The 22466-nt window shown below is 31.8% G+C and overlaps 1 protein-coding gene across 1 annotated transcript in view; it reads right to left on the bottom strand.

Moving 5' to 3' along the window:
* The window catches only part of LOC147064059 (very long chain fatty acid elongase 4-like), a 44923-nt gene extending 37859 nt beyond the window's left edge, over nucleotides 1-7064 (bottom strand). The window contains exon 1 of the mRNA XM_085958731.1: nucleotides 6869-7064. The gene's annotated coding sequence lies outside the window, so the exon portion shown is untranslated. The remainder of the gene's footprint in view (nucleotides 1-6868) is intronic.
* Between the last annotated feature and the right edge of the window lie 15402 nt (nucleotides 7065-22466).

The raw sequence follows: 22466 nt of genomic DNA, 5'->3' as shown, positions 1-22466 counted from the left end.
TGTATTTAATAAATATTTGAGGGATTGTTAAAATATTATTTAAATATTTAATGACAGTAATATTACATATATCCGGTTTATAAACATTAATTACTGTAAGGTATTGCAATAACTAATGACAAGAAATTTCTGAACGCACATCATATAATATGCATGCAGGCATAATTATATTCATTTTGAAAAATATTATAATTGTCTGTTGATGTAACCGAAATATTAAATTTATTTTTTAGAGTCAGTTGATTGTAATACGAGTCCGCGACTATGCGCTAGAATAGTTCTGATAATGAAAAATAAAATATGCACCAAATTAACTTTAACTAGGTAAGTAAGAAAATAATACTGAGCTTACTTGGTGGAAAAACTAGAATTTTGTAATAATAACAGATGCATGATCATTGTGATAACATTTATTTTATTTTTTGTATAACTGCGTAAGTAGGCGAATGCAAAGATTCCTAAAGGCATTCTGGGTCGCAAAAGAAATAAACATGGAAGTGTGTTTGAAACATTTAAATCAAGTTAAATTCAAAGCATTACAAAATGTAATTATACCAAATAATATATTATACGCACTTCAATAAAATACTTTCAGTATTTTTTTTTACAATTACTGTTTAGCCGACAGACTATTTATAAATGTATTTTGTATCTAAAATACCAAAGACTGTCTGTTTTCGCCGACTTATCAAAATGAAAAAAAATTGGTCAAAAACGAACACGTTTTTCTCATCGCGGATTCACCTGACTGAAAATTACAAATTTTATTCATATTCTATGCAAATTTAGTCTTTTTATATTTTTTCGCTAAATAACATCAATACCGAGTCCGTTTTAATATGCAAATGTGATTCTCGATAATAGTCATTATGATTTAATTTAAGTCGTTGAGTAATCTGACGGATTATTTAATAACGTGAATGAAATTTTATAATAATATATTACTTATAAAATATTTTTTTAACTTTGTATCTTTTTATTGAACCTGACATTGAATTCGATTTAAATTTCTTTCGCGGCCACTATGATAAGACTACTGAAAGATTGATGTTTATGACATTCATATATTTTTTTTATTAAATATATTATTGGGTAAAAATTATTATACGAATTCTTGCTTGTATATACTTAGTTTTGTTGTAATGATGTAATAATTAATGTGTGTACGTTCAAAACTCTAGAATCAAAAATACTAACATAGCAATTCAAACATACTACCATGCTTTTGTTTTAGGTACATAAATAACAAGAAAACCAAATCATTATACTATGGTAAAATTATTATTAGTGGTTTCGGGTTACTACCACAAAATTGTAAAGCCACTGTAGATTTTTTGGTGGAAAATTAAGTGCTCTATTTTACCACCATATAAAATTATGATTATCAAGTTGTTAAGACTAACTTTGTGAAAAAAATCAAAACCTAGGTATAGCTATGATTTATATATTTAAGTTTACAGGACTTTAGGTGATCATGTATTATTGTGTATACTGTATACCAACTTTCACTTATCTAGATCGTTGCTTAGAAAATATTATAAATAATTTATGCAATGCTTAATATCGTATGATACTGAAAATGTTAGATATTTTTTACATCAGGTAATTCATATTTTATATAGTATTCTAAAAAAAATAACTTTCTCTATGTATATTATATTTGGTTAGATAAGTGTACTGTGCGAACGTAGAGGTCAAGTTTCGACTTCGATCCATGTTCAATAAATCAACTTGCTACAAAGTCTCATAAAAAATGTATGATGCGGGTCATTTTATTCATATAATATTGTGTATGTATATGTACATTATATATGTATTCATAGCCAGTGACGTGCGGTATTGCAAGCATTTATTTTGAAAAAAATGATAAATACTTTTTCTATTAGAAAAATACAATATACTCTTTTAGTATTCTAAACATGTGGGTATCAAAAACTTTATTGTCACAGGATTTTCCGACTTGTCCAAACAATCATTATTTATGTCGAATTGGCGTTAAGTTACACGGGTTTAATGCTAACCATTAGTGCTCACCACTCGCACTAATATCGCCACAGGCCGAATCAGTAATAAAATAAGCATTAGTATTCGACCTGTTTACACATGTTGGTGTTAGTGTGAATTGAGAGTACTAATGATTAGTACTAAGCTCGTATAAACAAGCCCTTACATAAATTGGTGATTTGACGTTATGGAATCATCACATGTGATAAATAACTACACAAGATACTTTGGAAACAAAAACGATAGTTTCCATTATCGTGAAATATTTACAAGTCAATAAAAAAGTGTTAATTATAAATATTTTCTTCCTTATTTCTTAAAAAAATACTATACTGAAATGTTATGTTGTATTACATAGTACCTACATATACATCATATAACATATTGGAATACTTTGTTTAGAAGAAAGAGATTATATATTTTTGTCGACTTGCACGAAATTTTAAGAAAATAGAAATTTCCCTTTTTGTTCTTTTAAATACAGTGCGATCATTGCATAAGTGACAACACCACTGCGATCATCGTATAAGTGAAATCACCACTTAATCATAAACACAGCCATGAATGTTTCGTTTAAAGTTTAAATAATGCATATTTCCAATTTAATCGTTACAACAATCGGTAGATAATTAGTAATGATGGAAAATCTGTATGTGTCATAATAATGCGACAGGTAATTAAAACAAAATATATCCTCTTATTGAAAATCACTCATATATTATATACTTAATATAATATATTGATCTCAATAATACAAAATATGTAAAAATATATTAATTATGTCAGTTTGTGTTTTACAGTAGGCATTATTAGGCAGGTACTCCACTGATGATAATTAACCGTTCAGTCCAAAGCACTAAGTTCAAAATTTTTGCTTAATTCGATACTTCTATAAAATATTTTTACCATCCATCATCACGTATGAACCTTCAAATGAAAGATTTCAATAACGCACGTTGAAAATACCGTTATAGTGTGCCATAAAAAAGCAACTTTCGTATGTATAGGTACATAATAAAAATAACGTATTTTTGTTGTATGTATTATAATAATTATGTAAGTAAGGTAGGTATATAATATTACCTCTGAAACTATACATTTTATTCCAATTAAAATCATAATATACTACCTCTATTGATTGTCTATAGATAATAATTTATTATAGTTGGGGTCATATGGACAGATGAGGAATTAACAAGCATACGACATTTTTTCAATTCATTGTAAAACTACATTGTACTGTTTTCATATTATTAAAATGTTGGAATAATGAGACAATAAGTATGTATTTCAATAAACATTGTTGCTTATGAACCTCATTGTAATTAATTACAATGCGAATTTCAGTGTTAACCTTCATCTCACTTTATCAATTTGATGAACACCAAAGATCTGATGTTTTATTTGCATTTTAAATTTCTACCTAAAAATAAATAAATGATTTTTCAATTACATGTCTTGTTTTCAGATAACATTTTAATGTATTTAGACGAAATTACTCTTTTTTAAATATCAGAAAATATGCATAGGTATCTACTTCATTTAGCATTTTTCTTACCCTTTTTACTTTTATGGTTGTTTTATCGCACCATGCATGATAGGGATGTATAGTAACTTTACTACTTAAACAAAAATGTATCATTTTGATTTTGTATAATTACTAAAAATATTTCGGTTTTCAAATATGTTTGGAAAGATAGTAATTTAAAAGCATTTTAAGCTTTATCAAAAAACAATATTTTTAATTCAAATTAAACTAACAACATTCAAAAAAATATAATAACACTAAAACTAATCGGTCGTGTGACCTAACGTTATTATTAAGTACAAATTTATTAATTTAATGATGAAATAATGTGGTTGTTTCCTCGTAAATAATATATTACTACAGTATCTACCGAATATCAATTTGATGTAATCAATACTATTTTCCTTGACGCAGATGATGCAGTCGATTTAAAAGGGGGCCTTGAAACAATTCAAATCAGTCAACAAAATATTAAATAATTACAATATCTTGAAAATATACATAGTTCTCACAAATTGAGAATACAATATTACGCAAACCATAACCATTCATGCCACTAACAGCAAAGCAGCTTATATCATAAACACTCAAATATAAACATATTTGTCCACGTAACAATAAACTAAATAATAATAATATTATAATGGTACCATCACTGTCGTCCTTACCAAATAACTATTTTTAGTTACATGATGTGATTCTACGAAAGAGCAACATTCATATTTTTAATAGGTACCTACCTAAGTTGATAGTTGGATTTCATGGATTTTATTTTATTTTTTTATATTGGGAGGCCTCAAAATCAGTCAGTGCCCAGGAACACCGAGTTCCTAAACCCGCCATTGACTACAGTTGAACAATTTAACCATTACTATGGGAAGACGCGATAGTGTGGTAGAATTGGGCAGGACAAATAAGAGTATTGTTACGGTTGCTATTCTGAACTACATTTACGGCAATCCTGTTATATCGGTTTCTCTCACTTGGCGCCGCTCTGACTGTATCTTGTTTTCTATCAAAACTACAGAGCTTCACACGAATATGGTATGTTTACAACGATTTTTTTTACCATTATTTACTATCTACCTACCAATAATTTATAAAAAAAAATATACGGTACGGACTATTACCGCCAGTAAAAAGGTATTATTGCATTTTTCTGAAAATCCCAAGTTCACGTTTACGTGCGTGGACAGGCAATGCTAAAGGGCCAGTAAGTTGTTTTTCTAGTTTAGGTTTATTCGACATTAATGATTGCTTACAACATTTGTAACTTCGGTGTAATAAATTTCATTAACGATGTGGTTTATTTTTAAATTTAAATAATTTTTGAATATTACGAAAGAATGTCTCAGACGATGATCATCATCGTTAACTACCGTTATGTAAATTACATGAATGCCTACAAAACTTGTATTAAATATAACTTACGTGGGTACGTACTACGTGGAACTTGGAAAACCATTATAAACATAATATATATTAGGAAAAATCTAGAACCGAGAGGGATTTGGACATACGACTTTAGTATACTATGTGAGGGTTTCAAAATCTAAGCTACCGACTCAAGTATCGACTTTGCAAATATTTATTTTCGTTGAGCGCAATCGGTATGTAAGTAAGATTAAACAATACTTTTGACTGAGCGACTACTCCATTTGGGACGTTTTTTGCGACCAGGATTTCGCCGTTCAGTATCTTCGATACAGAATTTACTGTTAACTGGCATTTATATAACAAGTTAGTGCAATACAATACCATGAAAACTTTATTACCAAGTCCTCAGGTTATAATGTTGATAAAATAACTTGGCTAAGGGAACAGCTACAAAAATTACATTCTTCCATTCGGTGTCGTTTTTATAAATCATATGTATTTATTTAATATCTCATATTTTAAATATTTCAGTATTTTTTAAGATAGTGTTTTGACACCCCTTATCTTCACACTTGCGGCCCTGTTTAAACACTGTATTTACTATATCAGTAAATAGTAAGTACAATTAACTATTCCTATGAATGTATGTTTATGTCATAACTTTGGGTAAATAATAGAAAGTGTGAAAAGTTGTGAAATATTTAGTTAATAAGTACCCACTTAATGACAAGGTAGCTATACACTGTTTGCAAATTAAATCATGTCTTGCACATCCGTAAAGTGTATTGATTAGAATATCAGAGAGTAGCTATATTAACCTGCTACATCAATGCCTAATAATTGCAGCAGCATTTAGGCCCCTCGTCAGATTTATCAAAATCCAACGGCTGCGATGGGCCGGCCACGTGACACGTATGTATTAGCAAGCACGCAAAAGCATCTCACGTTTAATATTCCAGAAGGAAAATAGGAAAATGCAGTGCGGAAAGACCACAATTTAGGTGGCTTGATCAGATTTGCGAGCGCTATGACTGGAGGAGAGTGAAAGATTCTGCTTGAGTCGCCTAAAATCCACGTTAGGCTGTAGTGTGATAAGCTGATAAGTTAAGCCATGCCTTATACACGTTATAGAAAATAAGTTGTAGGTATTCACCTAAACCATATATAGACTTTTCGTCCAAGAAAGTTTATTATATTTATAGTAAGTACAGATATATTATATTTTTGCAACAACGAGAATAATATTTGTTTTACGATAACCAATAGATTACGAAAGACAACCATAAGAGTAAGTAACATAGTATTAACATATTTAAAAAAAAAAACACATCTAGAGCTTTTTGTGAGTAAATTTTCACTAGCCAGAACGATAATGGCATTCAACAAAAATATGAACGTCCAATAAAAACGTACCTTGTTACTACTCATTATTTCACACTAAAATAACATAATTATTGTTGATCATTCGTGAAATGTACCTAAGTATGGTTAAATAGAAAATCACAGTATATTATTAATAATATTGCTAGTGTACTTACATATTATATTCCGTAGCTTTTGATTTTAAAAATACATTTCGTACTATCATATTATTATATCGATATAGAAGGTATCATTTTAGTTTTAAACTATATTAAATTGATGTTTCCCATTGATGAATATTATTATGTAAGTAGGTATATATTTTTTTGACATTCTTTGTGTTCATTTATGAAAAGGAAAACCATTCCAATTTTAAATTTCATAAAAAGAACTTTTTTAGTTTAACTAACTTTTAAAAATCATGCTAAATTTAATCTATAAAATAACGTTTTTTTCAATAACAAATCTGAAAAATACAATAATAATGATACACGTAAGTGCGATATTAGTTTTGATTAAATTTAGATAAATATGACTTGAATGGGAATTGTGAGACTTGGTAATACAAGACAATAAACATAAAAAATTAAGACTTACGTGTGCAGTTTTGATCTGGTCCTCTATAACTAGACCTAAATCGTCACTCGATTAGGGGAACACTCATTTATTTTGTTGACATGAAAATAGTTCGCGTTGATTTTTTTTAAATTGAAAATAGTAAACAAAATAGAAAGCAGGTTCCGTTGTCTATCTGAGAAGTAGATGTTAACAGTTTGAACAACGGATGAACAGTGGTGGCACTGACTGCGATTTTCGCCTTAACAAAACAAAATATCGTAAATATGAAAGTGAGGCACTGAGAGCCAGAGCCAGAGGCGTGCGCTGACGGTGCAACGTTTGGCCGACCGAAATATGCTAAGAAAAAATGTGCACATTTACCTGCTGTAGGCCCACACTATAAAGTTTAAATAATTACACAACCTGTTTCCACCACCATTGGCGCTCAAACTGTGCGGGCCATGAAGATGATAACATTTAGATGATATACTTTCTTTCAGTATTCTGAAAATCGTATGCACACTCTCTGAAAACAACGGTAACATAATATTACTAACTCCTTATAATTTTATAGGTTGGACATTTTCGAAAATCTTCCGGCCTATATAAAATATTGTAAGTTATAAAGCATATCACAACATCTGTATATAGACAATATTATCCATACCCGTCGGAAAAAGAAATACATGAACAATTACATATTATATCACAACGATTTTTTGTTTGATAATGCGAATTTTTTTTGATAATAAGAACGATTTGAAATGTAAACGTAATTCATGTTCTGAATTCGGAAACATTTTTGATACAATTTAAGAATAGTTATATACGAGTTCTAATGCTCATGGAACCGATGCATCATGATTTTAACTAGGTATATTGATGTTATACCAAGAAGTGTGCCAATGTACACCACCATTAAAAACCACATAAATCATTTTTAAACATTGATTTTATAGTATGACTTCATAAAGCGCCCCATGTTGTGTGAAACATCGGTAGCGGAGGGGGGGGGGCTACAGGGTATTAATAAAAGTAGCATTTATAGTAATCGGGGTAGATAAATGTACGTAAATGAGTGGGGGAGGATTTTTTAGTTTTCAGATGACCGTGATAACGTGTCGGCCAGAATATAATCATACAACATTTTATTATTTTTATCGCGAATGTTTCTTTAATTATAATTAAGCAAGTACCAACCAAGAATTGCCATCGATTTTTACAACTACTCCTCGTGTACATAAAGTGCAATGACAATACACTGTTTAGTATTTTTGAATTTGGAAAATAACAAACGCATTATACCGACACTGATACAACAAGCAAGGAAACAACCCTTATCTAATCCTTTCTATGCCGCAATTAGTTAATTAATAGTAATTAACATAAGAATTGGTGTAATTAGGGCGTCCAAAGACGCTTTGGGCACTTAACCGGTTAAGAGGCTGTTAATAAGGATGGATTAATCATTAGGTCACATTTAAATATCATTTCAATCGTAATTTTCACTTATTCTGATTGTAATCGTATAAATTGATTCAAGCATCGACAATTTATTTGCATGCTTCGAAATTATTATCCTCTGATAATTGTTTAACTACGTATAATGGGGCGGCTCTCGTGGTGCAGTGGATAAGGCGCTGGCCTTCCACCCGAGAGTTCTGGGTTCGATTCCCGGTCATGACAAAAACATTTATGTGTTTTTCTCAAAGCCTGGGTGTTTGTGATTGTTCAAAATTACTAACAACCACCTTGTACGAAAAAGCAAGGATATGGTTATTAATAATTCTAAAAAATAAAAAAAAAACTACGTATAATGGTATCAGTTTCTTCTGGTAGTGTAGGTGACTCATTTAAGTGTTGGCACCGTTACTTTCAAAATGATACTTACACTGTTCCAAAGTGATTTCATTATGGCCGCAATGGCAGAAGAATTTGTCCTTCCTTTATATAATGTTTCTTTTATCTACCTTTATATTTGTACTTACTATTCTAACAATTGCTATAAATGCTCCATTTTATTTTTGTTGTGATGAAAAGTAAAAAGAAAAAAGTGGCTATGGAGTCATGTAACAAAGTAAGAGAAACAACAAAAATAATAAAATCATAATTAAATGGATTAAATCTTTTTGGATAAAAATTTAATATTATTGAAGAATCACCGATAAACCTTCTTCTGCAGCATTATTTGGAACCTTTTGAGAATAATATTAGATTCGATAGAAGCTACAAATGTGCCCGGTAAATATCCGTACAAAACCGTGGATTATTGCAAATATCCGGCATCCTTAATCTTACATTAACAATAATAATAATAGAGTGATCACTCAGTTAAAGATTGAGAAACGTATAAAGAAAACGATAATGATTTTCTAAGCTCCACGTATCTGTACACCAGGTGTCGAAATGTATTTAGGAAGCTCTTGTCTGAGAAAATAAAAAGGAAAGGGAAAGATTTTCCACTAGTGGGGGATATAGTAACAAATAATTTTATGAGAGGGGCATCCTCGCGTAAAATCCAGAATTCGACACGTTCAGGCTCTCTTTGAAACCTGTTGAATTAATGCACCTTTTTGTTACAATTCTGGTTTTCACAAAACAAAAAATCTATCGTTTTAAATATTATATAGATACTATTTACATATATTGTATAGTATGTTACGTTGATATATATATTATGCTATATTCACGTAGGTATATTGTATAATTTCTGGATTACAAGAGTCTAGTTTTATCGACTTTTTTATTGTTCATACTTAAAATGCATCACGTGTTTTATTTAATTAACATACGATACATTAATAATAATAATAATAATAATAATACATTAATAATACGAAGCAATGCGAGAATTTGAAATTCCAACGAAAATAATTAAACTTGTAGAGATGACAATGACACCAGTACAATGCCGGGTGAAGCTTCAAGTGGAAATATCCGAGCCATTTATATCACTGAACGGCCTCAGGCAAGGTGACGCTCTGGCATGCCTTCTTTTCAATATTGCGCTAGAAAATGCGATACGGGATGCAAAGATTGCTGCCCGTGGCAGCGGCACGATATTTACTAAGCCTATGCAGCTGCTGGCGTATGCTGATGATATCGACATCATTGCCATATCAGAATTGGCACTGAAAAAGGCATTCACAGCACTAGAAGCCTCTGCCAAAAGAATGGGTTTACAAATAAACGAGGCAAAAACTAAATACATGCCTGTCTATGTCACACCACGAGAAGTCGCACCAAAGTTAGATATAGACACGACACGTCAAGTTAGACACTTGTAAAGCCAGTGCTCACCTACGCATCGGAAACCTGGACATTAACTCTACGAAATGAACGAGCCCTGAACATCTTTGAAAGAAAAATTCTGCGCCGTATTTATGGACCGATCAGGGATGGCACCAATTGGAGGAGAAGATATAATGTTGAGCTCTACGGTCTGTACGAAGATTGCAGCGCAGTTCAATCAATTAAGATTGGGATACTGCGATGGCTAGGTCATGTGCACCGTATGAATGACAATGAACCGGCAAAGAGAGTGATGTCCAGCAATCCAATAGGACGTAGAAGAAGAGGGAGGCCAAATATTCGCTGGTTAGATGGAGCTGCCAGTGACTGCCGTATTCTGGAGGTACCAAATTGAAAAGCGGCCACACTGGATAGAGACAGGTGGAGGGAGCTGTTGGAGGAGGCCAGGATACACACCGGGTTGTCGCGCCCCTGATGATGATGGTGACAATACATTAATTTTAAATATAACTTTGTGTTGACATATTTATAAAAAAAAAAACTGAAGGTTGTGGTTATGCCAGCATCCCGTAGCTCCGTCATATACATGCAGTGGATAGTATTTAATAGACTTCCAGGTAATGGAAATCTAATCGGCTCGAATATAAGATAGACTAGGTTGACTGTTTTGAGGCAAAATAATAATATACTGATTTTTTCCTTATTGTGTTTCACCAGGATCCCAGACTTTATCGTTATAATATATCGCATGAATGCAGTCATATCTCGCAAAATACATACCTATTATATGTTATAAACACAAATATTTTAAAGATTGACCAATTGTCATAACAGTCAAGATTTTTTTCGACATTTATTATTTTATACTTTCAAATTATGGATCTTTAAAAAAGCCTATCAAAAATTGACAAAAATTGGCCTACGTTTAAGGTTATATTTCTAAAAATGAAAAGCGTACCTAACATTGTATTTTTCCACATAATAATATAGAATATTATCATCATTTTGATACTACAACCCTTGGCAGGTCTCAGCGTACTTTCTTTATTCCGAACGATCCGGTGCCGCCGCTCTTTAATACTTTGGACGCTGAAGACGCACCTAACGCGTAATGACCAAGTGGCCGATCGATGTAATTGACGTGCATTTTAAAAGTGGTAATTAAAAAATCATTATCTAGTCAGCAGTGAACGAGATCATTTCGAGTGCTTAAAGTCAGAGAACGTTATCTACAAAAAAGTGTTTTTTTTTTTTTTTTGAGATAACGTTATTTTACATTTATGGCTACATGATAGTCAAACAACATTATGTCAATCTTTTCTAATTTCTTATTAAATCGTCAGTAAAGTTTAACGCTAACTACATAAGTTACCCTTATTTTCATATTTTTTTTAAACTATCCCTATAAATTTTAACATCACCATAAGCAAGATAAATGTACAATACACAATAAATTATAAAATATTAACATTAGGTTTTAAATAAACATTTTCCTTGTTGAGTTACAAGAATCTAAAATAACGATTTTTGGCTCTCCTGTAAAGTTGCACTTTTGTAGATAGTGTTGTTTGACACTAAGCCCTCGATTTAGCGCTGACAACGCGACTGGCGCGTTGGCACTAGATGGCTATTAGATATCTACAATTAGCATTATAATTAAATGCTGTAATTATCTGGTCAGCAGTTGCCTAGCAATCCAGCTATCCAGCCGTTTTCTTTCCCTCTAGGGATGCGTACATAGCCCACCTTGTGCCATAGTTCTTCGGTAACTCTGATCTAGCGCTGTTTCTAAATTTTCATAATCCACGTGAACTTTACAACCCCATAGAGTGAGAGCGGCTCCTCATTATATCTCGAACCCAAAATGCTATTTTTTTAACATCTCACAACAATTATTCTGGAAAATCTTAAATATGGATATCAATATTCATAATGTGTGCACAGGGAACTCAGAAATAATGTGAGCATAATGTGAATGACAACACCCGGTTGGGGTAGGGAGGCCACTGCTTAGGGGTGGTAAATAAAAGAAGGAAACAGAAAAGCACAACTTTACCCTTGCGTGTTGGATATGAGAAAATTCGCATGCCAACGTTAGAAGTTTAAAGATTTTTATTGAATTTATCTAAAAAGAGATAATAAAATAAATACAGTATGTAATGAATGTACATATAATTTGAGGGTAACTTCGATTTTATGTGTTCTTACTCTGAAAAATAGGGACGGGAAGTCACTAACTATGTAATGTTATATTGGACGCACGACCGCACGTTGGTCTTAAGAGGTTAAATAACGAGACTTTTTCTATACCGATTAAAAATTATCATTATGTTCATGAGGATTGGCGGAAAAGAATAATAATTTAAAAATGAAAGTAACTAACTCATCACTCTGATCTGAGATAATGAAAGTAAATTCGTTTTTGGCCATGCGTAATATTTATTAATTTAGAATAATTTCATTAGCATTTAAGAATTAATTTCGTACTTTCGGAAATAAAACATTTGCTTCATAACAATATGTGTTTTGAATTAATTAACTAATTTATTATACATTTTACCTCACATTTTCTTAACATAAATATGTATCAATTATTATTAATTATTGCAGGTATTGTCCGTATACAAGCAATTTACTAACGTGGGTATTAATTACTATATAGAACATATAAGTAGTACCTATCGTAATACACGTATTTACCTGTAGCATAAAACTCAGGTGCGTACGCATGTAATATCGATGTTTTTTCTCGTTTTCGTTTGTGCTTCATAACATTTTTTTGTTACAGATACACACGCAAAAACTAAATCTACTATTACTACGTATTATATATTATATAACACATAACCATTGATATTATATCAACAAATCGATGTCAATATTAAATTTATCTAATTAGTTACATAATAATTAGTTTGAAAACAAATTATTATCAAATGAATTTATAAAAGTCAAGCACTAACGTATTCACTCTAAGCCAGCATTTTTCAAAGTGGCCAAACTGACCCTCAGAGGTCACTGGAATAATTCAGGAGGGTGGTATCAGCCTCGGAAGTAATTGGGGATGTTATATCACAAGAAATGTTTGAAAAACCGTTAACTCCATAGCGATTACTATATTTTACAAATAAACACACAACATGCAAGCTATACCGATATGCGCTCATGTCCTGCGACAGGCCTTAACAAGCAAATAACGGCAGAAATGTGTCCAAATTAACAGCAGTAGAAAAACATAATGAAGATTAAATTTGATTGTCCATCCTTCATACCGACTTCAAATAACCATTTGATGGTATTTTAAAAATGAAGACACTCGATTAGGTTTTGGACCAATTTGTAGAAGTACAAGCACAGATATATTAATATACAATCACAAGAAAAACATATAGAAGTAGCAATAAATGAAAAATTCAAATTCAAATTCAATGATGACTACCAAAAGTTCTGGCTAAAAGGACAGATATCTACACATTATCCTTAATTACGGGCAACACTGTACAATATTTTTCAATTACGATTCTTTCATCCTATTTAGTGAAATGTGGTTTCATTTCGATCACAAATCTGTTTAATTGAGAAAATAAACCGACTGTAAATAATTAATCAGTGATTTAAGAATGCTGCTGACAAAAATAGACCCGAAAATTAATAAAACAATTTCTTACTTCTCATTAAGATTTTCAATATTATTCAGAGTTATTTTTCTGTATTTAATACGAATGTTACTGTAGTTGATTTGAATGTTACTGTAGTTGATTTGAATGTTACTGTAGTTGATTTGAATGTTACTGTAGTTGATTTGAATGTTACTGTAGTTGATTTGAATGTTACTGTAGTTGATTTGAATGTTACTGTAGTTGATTTGAATGTTACTGTAGTTGATTTGAATGTTACTGTAGTTGATTTGAATGTTACTGTAGTTGATTTGAATGTTACTGTAGTTGATTTGAATGTTACTGTAGTTGATTTGAATGTTACTGTAGTTGATTTGAATGTTACTGTAGTTGATTTGAATGTTACTGTAGTTGATTTAAGCATCATAGCATCCACATAACATATTAATAATTAGTATAATTCAGATATTCTATACGCCAATACGTTACATTTTGAAGCAGGGGTTTGAATGTGTGAGAGTCCTACGAAAATAAAACACACATTAGTGTATACTAGTGTGTGTTGCAACCTTCAAATACATCAATATTGAATGAGCGTCAGTGCATAAATCAAGAGCAGTTGTCAGAACGAAGGACAAGCTTAGAATGGCGTATTTTTGACACGTATTCAAATTTGTCCCATATTCTTTCATACTCGAGATCAGTTGCCTGTTATTCCACACCCGTTAGGTATTTCAGTTCCCATTAATTCTGTGTTCTCTGATAGGATCTCATTTACCGCAAAATCCTTTTTTACTATGTTCCATAGGAACAAAAAATAACTAAATTTGTCACTACACTTTTCCTACATCTCCAGAAATCTCTATCCCGTGCTCTCTCTCCGGTTGGCCACACTCAGTCACTCTGCGTCCCTATTGACATTATTCGCCTATATCCTCCGACGGTGGTCCACGGAGCGGGTGCCTACAGGCGTTCTTTCATAAACATTATGGAGAGATCCAGATCCATCGCAACTAACAAGATGAGACGTTCGCGACATTTATCCCCTCACGACGTTCGCTATAGCGGGCTAAAATAACTCGTAGAGCTCAGCATTTGTACAGATGCACCACCTTTGATTTTACTTAACTGATCCAAGTACTCTTTAGAGGATTTTAATTTCGGTTTTCGTTTTTGATTTTGTTCCCTCATAGAATGTATATTTTCATGTGGACTTAACGAACAAGAATCTCTGCTATTAAAGTCTAAATAATTACTTTGATCTCTGGGATGTTTCTTCATCAACTCTAGTGCATATCAATCTGTATTAGAATAAAAATAATACGGATTTTATTTGTTTCCAGTATCATATTTCTTTTTCAAATATCTAACATTGTTCTGGATTCTATCGCCCTGTAAGATCGTCAAATGGCAAATACAATCGATATGATTTTACATGGTGGAGCTACATGATCGTAATAGTATGGACAGGTATGGACCTAGGAATCCTGGCGGGCAATATTAGAGATGCCTCATGGTGAAGGTAGGTATAGGTATATATTGTGTAACTATAATATGCTAAAAAGCAGACATTAATAAATAAGTTTTTTTTTTTTTTTTTATCATTGAACAACATTGATTGTATAACAGTTTCCGACAAATAATATGCATTTAATTTTACAGAATAAACGCCTTTTTTATTTTTAGACAATGATCGGCATAATCAATTAACTTCTATTAAAAAGCTTGTTTAGACCGAGCTCGATGTATGTGCGAGGCAAAAAGAATATTAAACAAAATCATTTCTTCAAATAAAATTCCAAATGGTTTCCTATTCACCACTTTGCTTGATTTGACGCTGGTGTAAATGAGCTCTCCCAGTCTTTCAATTGCTTTTATTTTTATACCAACCCTGAATACAGTTTTCTCAGTGTGTTTGTTTTATTACAATACTTTGATAATATCATATCGTTACTTTATCCATAGGTCAAGTTTTATGATAGTCAATAATACGACATGTCTTACACTTTTGTATAATAGGGGTTACGTGTTAAAGTTGCAGAGGTGAACACATGCTTACTATGGTTTAGAAATAGGAAGACACATCACCACCTTTTTCTCAGATACGTAATATAATAGTACCATTACACTGTAAACAGATTTATTGTAACTATACAATGTATAATATATATATAACTCCGTACTCTATACGAAGTTATGCAATAACCACTGAAATGACACTTGGTTCCAATAAAAGCTCGAAAATTGATAACAACCTTTTTCATAGCGGAAGCCAACTTAGCTAGTTCAAAAGTGAAAATTACAAAATCCAATCAAAATGTCACCAACGTATGGAAAATAATTAACCCACAGGCATAATAGCGCCACAGTAGAAAAAAAATTGTCATTAACACGGAATTTATTTCAAAAGGTTATTCTTTGTCGCATTTTTCGAAATTTTAATAGATTTATCAATTATTAGGTAGATAAGTATCAATTTTTAATACATATATATATTTTAGAATTATTAATAACCATGTCCTTGCTTTTTCGTACAAGGTGGTTATTAGTAATTTTGAACAATTACAAACACCCAGGCTTTGAGAAAATCACATAAATATTGTGTCCTCACCGGGAATCGAACCCAGAACTCTTGGGCGGAAGGCCAGCGCCTTACCCACTGCACCACGAGAGCCGCCAATACATATATATTAATAATTACAAGATAAAAGAACTTTTTATATACTACGTATATTTAAATTTTCCGTTGAATCATATAAACTTGACTAGATTAGCTTAAACGATCAAAAAAAATTGTATTTGATAGAAATAATACTGAAATGTCATTTTCATCACTCATATTGATTTCCATAGTAACGCACGTATATATTAATAATTTAGTTGTTAGAACCCTAGCAACCAATAATAGTGGCTAAAAGTATTTAAAAAATGCATTGGCATCGTGTTCTGATATATTCTAAAAGTTTCAAATGTTTAGCTAGTCGGGAAGTTAGTTAAAAATCGATTGCAAGATTTGTACCGGACAAACAACCACCGGACAAATAAGAATACGACCTAATAAAAACGTTGTATTCCATTTAGTGTGTACAATTCGGATACACGAGTTGTGTTAACATACTTTCTTCTTCTTATTGTGCCATCCCCTAGCGGAGGTCGGCCACCATCAAGGCGATCTTATATTTGTCGACTGCTACAAGGAACCGTTCAGTGGAGCTGCACTCGTACCAATCACGGAGGTTCTTAAGCCACGAAATGCTTAATATTGTCAAATACTATAATATTATAAAGTAACCTACTAGGATAAACCAAAAAAAGTCAATGCTTTTCTGTACCCGCAACGTTAACGTACAAAACTTTGACAGAAACAAAATGAGCAGTTCGTATAATACCCTGTTTACACGTGCATGGATTTACTGCTGACAGTACGTATTATCGCGGCCATAACAAGAAAATGCACGTGTAAATATGCATTATCATGCAAGTTGCAAGATTGCATACATGAATCAAAAAAGTTCGTAAGCTTCTGAATTTTCACGCGACAGCTGGAATTTTTTCGATATCTGTGCCTGCGCAGTATAACGATAGTGGCGAACCTGCCGGTAGAAAATGAGCTACACCACGCAGACTCATTTTGAGGTAAACCGTTTTTCACGACATGTCAAATAGTATTAAAAATGACAACATTACGCGTTTACTCTTGAAGAATGAGATTGGCGATCTTGTTAGCACTTTTACGTGTAAACAGTTATACACAATATTGCTGCAAGTAAATCCATGCAGGCGCTATAACGTTCAATAATAACTATCAACTTACTGATAACTCAATTTTTATTCCTTCATTCCTGTTGCTACAAAATGTTTCTCCCGAGTAAAACACTAACTAGGGCCTGATATCTAATCTAAATTGTATGTATATATTTTACGATGTGTTTGTTGGAATATTATTATGATAACTGAAATTATAAAATTGGAGCTCTCAGATACGTAATAATATTATAGTGGAGTAGGTAGTAATTTATTACGCCGACTCCCTCAAAACCATTGGTTAAAAACCAAGGTACGCGTACTGCAAATTAAAAAAAAAATCACTACTTTGAAATATTTACTTCTAAATATCTTCTCACCATATCTAATTAAAATTGATTTAATCTTCTGCATCCCACACTTGATTCCTTCGTATAGCAATTACTTCAAAATTTGTCATGACAAGGAGATGTTATATTGATTATCTAGTCTCCTCCTATAAACCTTCTTCGAGCTGCGGCCCTCTTTTATAATAGCCAAGTAACCTGTGACCCCCAGCACATTTTTATAAAATGGTGTTATAATAGAGTGAAGAAAGCACATTAAAAAAATAAACATTTATAAAAGAATTATCAATCATAACATGTTGTATTTTTACAATATTGAAGGGTTGAAAGTCTATATAGGTTCTAAGTGCCAAAAAATTCCATAACAAGTTTTTTACTTCGATACAATCTATATGCCAAGCCTAATGATATTCTGAAGGGTCTAAGTTTCTAACTCTACCATTTTTGTCACACAAATACATTGAATGGATGGGGGTCTATGTGCTCCTACATACCCATCTAGATAAAACATTTCAATATTGTCCATGTTTCAATATTTTTTTCTCCCTTTGTTTATTTTATCTTTAGAATTATGTAAACGTATCGTAAACTTCTGTAACTTCCTAAAAATAAATACGTAAGTTTTTTCTCTCATTCATTTTTAACTGTTTACAATTGTAGGAATAAAATGAAATTAAAACTGTTCATCTCTCAGTTAGAAAATGAGGATTTGAGTCAATTTCCACACTTGAAAGAGCAGAATGAATGTGCTGCGGATAATAGCAATTTATTTGACCAATTGTTTTGAAAAAAATCAAGATATTGCAAGGATCATTTTGAAAGTCGTTTTCATGATTTTGCTAAAGACGAAAAATGCATGCTCGGATTTATAAACCCATTTCACTTAGTGAACAAAATTTAATGCAGATGCCTAGTAACATGCAAATGGAAAATAAAATTTGATGAGATTTTTCATTAGATCAAAATGCTTCTGACATAATTAATTTCTGGCGTTCATTGCCCTGTGAACATTTCCCAGAGCTAAGAAAATTTACAAAAAGTTATATAATATGTCGCTTTGGATCGACATACAGATGTGAACAAGCATTTTCATCCATGAAATTTATTAAAAGCAAAACAAGGTCGCGAATAACTTATTCAAATTTGACGAATTCTCTGCTGTCTCTGTAACAAATTTAACACCAAACATTGAAAGACTAGTGAAATCCAAACGCTCATAAGCTATCAGTGCCCCATACCGCTCAGAGCTCTCTCTCTCATCACAATTAACAATGTGCTCCAGAGTTATCTTCACCAAACGAGACTCTCCGGCAGCTGTAGCACCATCAGCGGGGTCCACGACAGCGATCACCCTCTCGTCCAAGAGATGATTTCTGAATATTGTAGTGTGCAACAGGTTGGCCATCCCAGCTCTATACAATCCGAAGAGTATATTGATCGTTAACAATTTTTCATGAGAAATGATATTACGAGTAGTATAATATGCTGAATCTAAAAACACACTGAAACTAAGCGCTGTAAGAATAATAATTTAGGAACGCGAATTTCTCAGCCGTGGAAACAAACCCGCAACCCACAGATTTAGTGACGTACATCCTGGCACTACTATTATACTGAGGACCCTCTGTATATACTAACTTCTTATGTTACTTTGTTACTTATTATCCATTGGTCTACTATAAATTATTTATAATGAAGTTTGGAGTAAGCACTAGGAAACAATATTCACTGAGAGCTTTCAGCGATGTTTTACGAGGATCAGAACCATTATTTTGTTGAATCAATTTTACTCATCCAATGGTATTCTAAAATTATCGTGAAAAAAGTTTGAGTATTGCGACAAACATTACCGAGTTGTGATTAGGTAATAATTATTGTATTATTTCAAATCAAATTATTATTAAACGTACCTATAAATCAAAGCAAAATGTATCCACCTAATACAAGATGCAACCAATAATTATGAAGAAAAATACCTAACAGTAACATTTGACTCACTATTCTACTTTATAGTTATTATCTATAGTCATTTATACATTTTAGTACTAAACCGGATTATTAGTAGGTATGTACTTACTGAGTATTAATTTATGCATGTACTTTTTTTAAGATTGGTGCAATTGGATAAGTTTTCTATTTTTGCAAGTCAAGCGAAAATAGAGATTATTGTATTATTACCATTCATGACGTGATACCTAATTATATCAAAATTAATAATAATATTAAGTATATGCACTTTCTTATGCAATTTAATTAAATAACACAGGAAGAATTATTATTCTATCGCAATTTTATATATCATTATATAAAGTATAATATCCAATAATAATTCTCACATTGTCACATAGCACTGTTTCAATGGGGCATAGGCAATCAATAATATTAAACTGCAACTTAATTATATGAACGTGAAGTCTTTATGGCTTTTTAGTAAAAACTGCAATTAAGTTGGTACATTTCACTGATCATTTTCATTTTAAATACCTGACCAATACGTATCTAAATATTATATTAAAAGCTTTCAAGCTTTAATATTGTGACCATACATATCAAAGCTCGATTTGATAAATAAAAAAATAAAGTTATACTAAATTTAAAAAATCTAAAATCTTTTTTAAAATAAAGAATACACTACATTTTAATGATAAATTAACCATAAAATACAATAAAAAACATATATTCTCATTATTTTCAATGAAAAATATTTTTTTATTGTATTTAGATACGTATTGATCATTTAAATGAAAATTATCAGTAATATATATTAAAACACAGTTTCCAAAATCACTGGCAGAAGCATTACAGCCATTCAGTGCCGTCCCGTGGCGGTAGGCAGATTGAGCGTCACTTGGGGGCGACAGTTACCCAAAGGGCGGCAAATCGAGGAGAAACATTCGGTATATATAGAAAGCTACCTAAACCTAGTAATAACGAAAATATCTTTCCATTAAAAATTCAGCTCACTGGTTGGAAAAAAAATATTAATTAGGTAGATACTATAAAAAATTTAATAGGGTTTTATTTTTTGTCGGGTTTGCAATGTCTAGTTTACTTCCGTTGTCCTTGGACGTCACGTTCTTGTGAACAGCAATGACACGTGCAGACCTAATATCAAATTTATTCAAATATGTTTGCCAGTCACTCGCGAGTTTTGGAAGTTGTCAGGTGCATTATTAAATGTATCTACCTTTCTGAAACCGTAGACTCGCAATATTGTCTATTGAAGCAGAGATGGCATTTAAATTAGATTTAGTGGTTTACCTATTATCTTGTCAGTAATGTATCCATACAACACCTTTCTTAGATATTGGAGTCATGGAAGGATGATAAAAAGTACTGTATAAAAAATGTGGCTGCATTTTGGCTCTGCCTAGGGGCGGCATTTTGTCTAGGGACGTCACTGCAGCCATTCTTATCATAAAATCAGTACAGTACTGCCATTTCTATTAGGTAACAGAATTTAAAGAAATATTAAAAGAAATTATAAGTATTATTAATATTTTACGGATTTATCTATTTTTAAACCTCGCACAATACTACTCTAAAACGCTATACATCCACTAATCCACTCAATATACTCATTCACGGACAGTACAAAGTAGTTCATTCGTATGACTGACCTGTCGAAATAATACGTCATATTAGAATGATATTCCAAGAAGAAAACCTTGTGTTATGCACCGATAGGACGACTACATTAATTCTGCTATTTTATTAAGACCGAAATTATGTCATATTTTTCACTAATTCGGCATATTATGAGAATCCCTAACACCCGTTGTGGTAGTATTTTAAAAGAATTTTTACAAGGCTTCATTGTCATTCTCTCAACTGCCAACGAATATAATTATAAAGAGAATAAAAATAAAATAATTAACACTCATGTCTTATCCTTATACCAAAATACACATCGTGTAAAACTGAAAAGGCAACAATTAGCGGAAATAAATATCTCCAGCCGGCGGATTAAACCCGATCTGTCCAGCTGGTAAGGGTAAATCATGGAAAATTATTTGAGAAAATGACACCCTTGTGATACTTTTCGTATGTCAAATTACACTAATGATAAGAACTTGACCTAACCTAACCTAACCTCAAATAAACGACGTCAACCGCACAATAATTTATCTGGACATTTCTGAATAGTTGCTGTTATAAAATGTAAAACATATCGTATTCGTTTTAAAAAATCCGTGATTTCGAACTCCAAGACATTTCACCTGGAGTGTAGAGTCAATGAAAAATATGATAAATAATTAATACATATCGTCATTAAATTGACGGTGATTGCCAAATGAAATGGAAGTTATTAATTTTCTTCACTGATGAAGCTAATTTTATTTGAATCCACCCTAGAAACCAATGGTGCGGTTTCTCTACTTTGTTATTGACATTTGATTTACGTACTTTCACTGATATTCTCTAATGTATGGCAAGATATTATTATGCGCAAATTATATGGATACGGATTACGGACGTGTTCTCGTGAAAAATGATTAAACATTGATTATATCTTCATATTTATTGAACTAATATTGGCGTAACATTATATTTTCCGTGTCATTTATTAATAATTATTTTATAGTATTACGTATGGTATGCATGCATTGCAACATAATAATATGATACTCTTTTTTCGATAGACTTACCCATCGGTGTTTGATGATTAAACTGGCG

This window comes from Rhyacophila brunnea, unplaced genomic scaffold (assembly GCF_057557595.1).
Source record: "Rhyacophila brunnea isolate RB1 unplaced genomic scaffold, BYU_Rbru_1.0 scaffold_8, whole genome shotgun sequence".
Classification (NCBI taxonomy): Eukaryota; Metazoa; Arthropoda; class Insecta; order Trichoptera; family Rhyacophilidae; genus Rhyacophila; species Rhyacophila brunnea.
This window is presented reverse-complemented; position numbering and strand designations above follow the sequence as displayed.